The following is a 7,675-nucleotide window of genomic DNA, read 5'->3' as shown; positions in this document are numbered from 1 at the left end:
GACCCTTAAGAGATGTGTTTGTACAGGGGGGGAGGTGTGATGCACAAAAGGGGCGTTGTTTCAAAACATGTTTTATTTATGTATTTTCGCTAGGTGGCACTAGTAGTGTAGAAACTGCATACTCCAGCTTTAAAGTTGAAGTATGTAAAAAAAACCTGTTAAAATAGAAAAGAGAGGAGTCTCAACCCATTTTTTTGTTCATAATGTGCAACAGCTGGGTTCTGTAGAAGTGCTGTATGTAATATTTTGACTGTACTAAAGCATTAAAAACCAAATGTTTGTAGATATTTAGGAAACATTCACATATTTTCTCTAAAAACAACAGCACAGCTAGTTATTCTACTTTGAAATGTCTGTTTTTGTTGGTCTGTGTGATTCCACCCACTGCCAATTTACCCAATACTATTTCGACATCATGGGTTGCCAGTTCATGGAAAACAGCATACTGCAGCTATGGAAGCCAACAAACGAACTGGGTCAGAGATCACAGATTTTACCTGACCTAAAAAGCGTCGACATTCATCCAAAAAAGCACCATGACCAGAGGCTTATGAAAACATGGATAAATCAAGTCATTAACTTATGCAAAGACTGTTTGCGGCACCTTTCCCATTGTCTCATGATTCATGCTATTTATCACTTTTTAAAAATAATAATATATAATAGCACACATTTTGTTGTGAAAGAATATTGAGTCTTGGCATCAGTATGGTTAGACAGTATATTAGAAATACTAGATTAAGTCTAGAAATGTCAGAAATGTCAGATCCTGTCAGAAGATATCCATTTTGTCTTTTATCCAAAATGCAGTCAGCAGAGTTTTGTCTAATACAAAACTATTATATTAACAGTCTTCTATCAGATAAGAAGCTGGCTGAGGAAGCCAAGAAAGAACAGAATCTGGAGACAAAGTAATGATGCTAGGAAAAGGGCAGAGTTTATTGAATAATCATAGTTGTTTACATTTCAGTGCTCAGACCTTGTAAGACCAGCATAAATCTAGCAAGTGTTATTATACCACAAGCATAAGCAATGGAAAATTACTGCTTCACTTAACCTTGAAATATAGACATTCACTTATCTCTTACCTGTGAAGACAAATAGCCCTTGAAATCACACAATCATAAGACTAAACAATGAAAAAATATAATATGATACAAATGACTAATCACTGAATGAATCACTGAGATTAGCATATAAAGGGGTTTAACGAATATTATAAATCAGGGCCATAACCACTTAGACATTGGGGAGGACAAGTCAAACTTGTAATAAAGTGATTAAATGATAAATGATTATGAATGAATGGATAAATAAATATTAAAGAAAGAAAGTAAAACACAACACTATGGTTGATCTTTTGAAGCAACAAATAATTGGGATGCTATGAAGAGTTCTTAGATGCTTCAGCATGATTGTTGGACAAAGTATTTGTACTTCCATCGTCGATCTCTGAAAGTAAAACAAGCGACATTCGTAAGCAACAGAGCTAGCTTGTTTTGAGTGATGAACACATCTTACACCAGTAACCTCACATTGCTTGCATTTGCTATCTGGTGTAACTAACAAATGAAAATAACACCTTTTCTCCTTTCCCTTTTTCGGGCTGAGAGCATGTTGAAAAAATGCATTCATTTGCAAAAAGCCTGATTTAATTGTAATTAGACACAAACTGTTCAAAGGTATCTATTCCTCAACATTTGCAAAGCCCTTATAACTCAAAATATTTACTGATCTTTTCATGTTTTTAAATCTGGTAATATTTATTTTTTAATGTGTGTAAATGTGTTTATTTCTAATAGTAAAACAATACCACTGCATATGTGAGATGGAGGTGCTTGAGTGGTTGGAGCTCTTGACCTCAACCCAACACAGGACTTGTGGGTTCACGTTCCCTTCTGCTCTGGATGTGAACAAAAAAATAAATAAATAGATAAATATAGTTAAGGCACACCTCTCGTCTCCATCCCAGCCTTCATCTCTCACATCATGGCTAATTTACCACCCTAGGTGCGTTTGCCAGTCGGTCCAAGTCTCTCATGGCTGCATAGTCTGATTTACCATCCCAGAGATGTCCACTTTTGCCATCCTGCTCCATTATTTTGGAATCCACTGTCATAAAAGAGCAAGGTAAGATTCAAACCTGTGTTTTTTTTGTAGCTTTAATTACAACCACTGTGTGTTTAGCCACTAGTACCATCATTGCTTTCAAATTAACTGCTGACTTTTAGCCTGCTTTGTTGTGACATCAACAATTTAACATAAGCAATAGTAGATTTGAACCCAGTTCTCCATGATTAAAATGCAGTGCTTTATCACCTGAGCTACAGAGCCTGAAGCATTGAGTGTCATTTGGATGGGGTTTTATTGAAAGCTGAGTTGTATATAAATAAAAAGTTCAGCAATTTTTGGGTTTGAAGGTAGATTGTCACACATGAAAGACAAGCAATTATCCACTAAACCACAGACGTTGTAATGGGTGGTGGTGCTTTGGATTTGGATCCATGGCATTACCTACAACAATTAAAATTAAGTAATACTGGGCTTTGAACTCTGGTCTCTTTGATTAAAATGCAACATTTAAGCTCCTGAGCCACTGAGTAATAGAGTGTCTGGGATGAGTATTTTATTAAGAGCTTTTAATTAAGTTTTATTTCATGAAAAGCTTATGCAATCTTAGGCCTTGAACCCAGACCTTTACCTGTGAAAGGCAAATAATCATCCACTGAGCCAGAGTTTGGGAGCTTGTGAATGTATTTATTTAAGGGTCACTGAGACTTTAAGCTACAGCATAAATTATAGCAATTAGTTAATGTAAGCAGTAGTGGGATTTGAACACATCTATGTGATTAAAACACAGTGCTTTATCAACTGAGCCACTACAGAGTCTACAGAGATAATGCTTTTTTTGGATGGGGTTTTATTTAGAGCTTTGTTTTATATGAAAAATGATTTAACAATTATGGGATTTCAGCCAAAATGTTCATGTATTAAAAGACAAAGGACTATCCACTGAGCTAGAGAGTTTTTAATGATGTGTTTTAAGGGTCTTTTAGACTTTTAAATTCAGTACAACATCTTTAAGTTCTTGGCATTGTCATCTTAAAGTACAGGTTAACTGAAAATAATTGCATTATTTCAAATAATTGTATAGAACAACTTGGAACAATGAAGAAAGAGAATAAAACCAAAATTTAAAACATAGTTAACTTGTTTTGGATTATGTGAAAAAGAAATATTCCACTTTATTTTTTAACAGTTATTGATACTGAAACAAAATATTATCATACAAACTTGCACATGCATTTCATAACCAGTAGAACAAAACATACTCAATCTAAAACAAGTCATGGATAGTGCAAAGGAACACTATTCTCAACATGGGTAACAGACTTTATTTTAAAATTTAACACATAACTACATAATGAAAACAAAAATGACTGACAGAATTATAACATATTAACAACAAATAACCATTCAACATTTTTCAGAAGAAAACAGGTAATTCCTGATTTCCATTTGCAGCATTGTAATTCACAAAAATCACCACAGGAGGGCAACTCAACCTTTACTTTAAATTTTAACACAGAATTACACAATTAACTTTAAAAAGAATGACAAAAAACTATAACTTCTATGAACTAAAATTAACTATATTTAACATATTTGTGGCGATGTAATTGACAAAAATTACCACATGAGAGCACAACGCATTTTAAGTTTATTAGACTCGATTTGCAGTGACATAATTCATAGAAATCACCACAGGAGGGCAGACTTAATTTGTGGTGATGTAATTAATAAAAATCACCACAGGAGGGTGCAACACATTTTAAGTTTATTAGACTTGATTTGCAGTGATGTAATTCATAGAAATCACCACAGGAGGGCGCAATGCATTTTAAGTTAGACTCAATTTGCAGTCATGTAATTCATAGAAATCACCACAGGAGGGCAGACTCAATTTGTGGCAATGTAATTGATAAAAATAACCACCAGAGGGCGCAACGCATGTTAAGTTTATTAGACTTGATTTGCAGTGATGTAATTCATAGAAATCACCACAGGAGGGCAGACCTAATTTATGGCGATGTAATTGATAAAATAACCACCGGAGGACGCAAACGCATGTTAAGTTTATTTGACTCGATTTGCAGTGATGTAATTCATAGAAATCACCACAGGAGGGCAGACTCAATTTGTGGCGATGTAATTGATGAGAATAACCACCGGAGGGCGCAACACATGTTAAGTTTATTAGACTCGATTTACAGTGACATAATTCATAGAAATCACCACAGGAGGGCAGACTCAAATTGTGGCGATGTAATTGATAAAAATCACCACAGGAGGGCGCAACGCATGTTAAGTTTATTAGACTCGATTTGCAGTGATGTAATTCATAGAAATCACCACAGGAGGGCAGACCTAATTTATGGCGATGTAATTGATAAAATAACCACCGGAGGACGCAAACGCATGTTAAGTTTATTTGACTCGATTTGCAGTGATGTAATTCATAGAAATCACCACAGGAGGGCAGACTCAATTTGTGGCGTTGTAATTGATAAAAATAACGACCGGAGGGCGCAATGCTTGTTAAGTTTATTAGACTCGATTTACAGTGATGTAATTCATAGAAATCACCACAGGAGGGCAGACTCAATTTATGGCGATGTAATTGATAAAAATCACCACAGGAGGGCGCAACGCATGTTAAGTTAATTACGCTCGATTTGCAGTGATGTAATTCACAGCAATCAACACAGGAGGGCAGACTTAATTTTTGTCGATGTAATTGATAAAAATCACCACAGGAGGGCCCAACGCATCTTAAGTTTATTAGTCTTGATTTGCAGTTGATGTAATTGACAAAATGACCACAAGAGGGCACAACACATTTAAGTTCATTACACTTTATTTGCAGAGGTGTGAGTCATAAAAATCACCACAGGAGGGCATAACTCATTTAACTTCATTACACACCATTTGTAGTGGTGTAATTCACAGAAATAACCACAGGAGGGCGCAAGCCATTTAAGGTTATTAGACTTGATTTGCACAGACGTATTTCAGAAAACAAGAAAATTGCACCACAGGCTCTGTGGCTAAGTGGATAAGGATTCTTCTTTCATACATGGAAGCCCTGGTTCAAATCCTGCAGTTTTTCAAATAGTTCAACATTTGTAACAAAGCTCTCAAAAAAAACCTGTTCAAACCATTCTTTACCTCCGCAGTTTCTATGGCTCACCTGTTAAAGTGTTGTGATTAAACAATGACGATCTGAGTTCGAATCTCATTATTGCTTATGTAAAATTGTTGCCATTATATCCAACATAGTGCCCCAAATGCCAACACTCAGTATGACAGTCATGGTGGCACTGGTGGTTAATACACATGCATTGTGCATGAAGCTGTGGTAGAGACATGGGTTCAAATCCCACCACAGCTGATAGCTTTAAACTGTTTATTGAAAAAACACAGGATAACAGTGAAATATTAGTTCCTTAACAAACTCTAGCAAGAGGTCTGTGGCCCACATGTAAGAGTGCTTCCTCACGGTTTGGAGATTGCTGGTTCAATCCCAGTCAGCTCGGTGGGGGTGCCACACAAGCAAATGTTTTTCTCCATTTAAAGTGAAGCTCACAACAAAAATACTACACAAAACATACCAGATTCAGTGGCTCAGTTGGTAAAGTGTTCTCATTTAACTGTGGTGACCTGAGTTCAAACCCTGTTACTGCTTACGTTAAATTGTTGGCATTATATCCAACAAAGTGCCCCAAATGCCAATACACAGTATAACAGCCATGGTGGTGCTAGTGACTAACACATGTACTCTGTGCACAAGACTGTTGTGAAAGCATGGGTTCAAAACCCACTCAACAACTGAAAGCTTTAGCTTGTTTATTGGAAAAAACACCAGATAACAGTAAAATATAAATTCCTTCCCATTTCCACAAAAAATCTGTGGCCCACAGGTAAAAGCACTGCCTCATGGGTCAGAGGTTGCTGGTTCAATCCCAGCCAGCTCCAGTTTCTTCTCATTTAAAGTAAAGCTATCAAAAAATACCACATTAAAAAAGAAAAGAAAAAAAAACAAAACAACCCACACCAGACTCAGTGGTTCAGTTGATAAAGCGTTGTGTTCACATCATGGAAACCTGAGTTCAAATCCCATTCTTGCTTATGTTAAAATGTTGCCATTATATCCAACGAAGTGCCCCAAAATTCAAACACATAGTCGGACAGCCACAGTGGCTCTAGCGACTAATGCGTGTGCTTTGTGCACATAGCTTTTGTAAAAGCATAGGCTCAAATCCCACCACAACAATAAGCTTTAACTTGTTTATTGAAATTTAACAGTGAAATATAAGTTCCTTCACATGTTTAAACAAGAGATCTGTGGCTCACAGGTTAAGAGTGCTGCCTCATGGGTTCAGAGGTTGCTGGTTCGATCCCAGCCAGATCTCCTCGTTACGAGTGAATGGTGAAGTGTATGTGAAGGCGCGCCCAAAGAAGAGAAGGGGGAGACTGTTACGGTCTCCCCCTGGAGCTTCCGGCACCACAACCAGCAGTGGTTATGCTTTTGAAAAACTAAGAAAACATTTTAAAACTGTATCAAAATTTTCAGCCACTGTCCCTTCCCCACCTACTTAGGTTACCATCATTTGCTTTTCAAAGGAGTGAACCCTCAAAAAGAAAATGATGGTAACCTATACATTAACTAGCAAACAACACACAGTATAAGCATTACCTGTCCATGAGCAAGATGTCCATCATTACAGCAAATGTGTGTCCACACGTCCCAGAGCTCTGCTTCTATTGATTTCTGTAAGGTAAAGACATAATTAACTGCTACATATTGCATAACCAAAAGTGTTATAATAGTTAATGTTATTTGACATATATACTCACAGGCAGAGATGGATGAACTTGATGAACTGGATCTAATGGTCCACAAGTCATGTGTACTACAAAGATAAAATAGTAATTCTTCATTAACATTGAGATTTGCAAAGACACAAATGATAACATAGTGCAATCTTCCTCAAAATAAACTAAATCTCATGCTAAATAACAAGAAAATGCAAAATAAACAAAGAAATCTGAGCGTAAGATTTTGTCACCGTCACTGGGCTTGACTGGTCTAAAACAGATATTCTTGCAATAATCAGATTTACTACCACAGATCTTGCGGTCTAAAGTGCTGGACGGAGAACAGGAAGAAATGCTAGTTGTGGATGTCTGTGTCTTCATTTTGGGGGAGAAAATTAAACACCTGTCAAGCACCAAATGTAAGTAAATGTTCTGTTTATCCAGTATAATTTATCAGTGTCACATGCCACTCTGTGATAATTTAATGTTGATTAACTGAATATGTGCGTTGCGGCATGAAAAACTAGTCAGTAAACTCTCCTAGAGTAATGAAAAATTATATTTTGATTCGAAACGTGAAAGAGGTTAGATAAATCTAAGTCTAGCATCAAGGCATACCTCTCAACGTTAAATTTAAGTTCATAAGACTTTTGCAGCAGTGTAATTCACAAAACTTGACGTGTAATAGTGTTATTCACAAAAATCACCACAGAGGGGCATAACCTTTTAAGGTCAGGCTTGGCGTGCAATGATGTAATTCACAAAAATCACCACAGAGGGGCATAACCTTTTAAGG

General features: G+C 36.5%; 1 long non-coding RNA gene across 2 annotated transcripts; it reads right to left on the bottom strand.

The window, feature by feature from the left end:
* Positions 1-932: 932 nt before the first annotated feature.
* Positions 933-6,976, bottom strand: LOC127164465 (uncharacterized). 2 transcript variants are annotated; one of them, XR_007827655.1, is made up of 5 exons: positions 6,919-6,976; positions 6,758-6,832; positions 6,415-6,597; positions 1,955-2,112; positions 933-1,452 (listed from the first exon to the last, which is right to left on the bottom strand). It is a non-coding gene; the product is annotated as an uncharacterized LOC127164465 (long non-coding RNA). The 2 variants fall into 2 exon arrangements; XR_007827656.1 differs by lacking the exon at positions 6,415-6,597.
* Positions 6,977-7,675: the final 699 nt, after the last annotated feature.

This window comes from Labeo rohita, chromosome 4, assembly GCF_022985175.1.
Source record: "Labeo rohita strain BAU-BD-2019 chromosome 4, IGBB_LRoh.1.0, whole genome shotgun sequence".
Lineage (NCBI taxonomy): Eukaryota > Metazoa > Chordata > Actinopteri > Cypriniformes > Cyprinidae > Labeo > Labeo rohita.
Note: the sequence above shows the minus strand (reverse complement) of the source record. Positions and strands in the feature narration are given on the sequence as shown.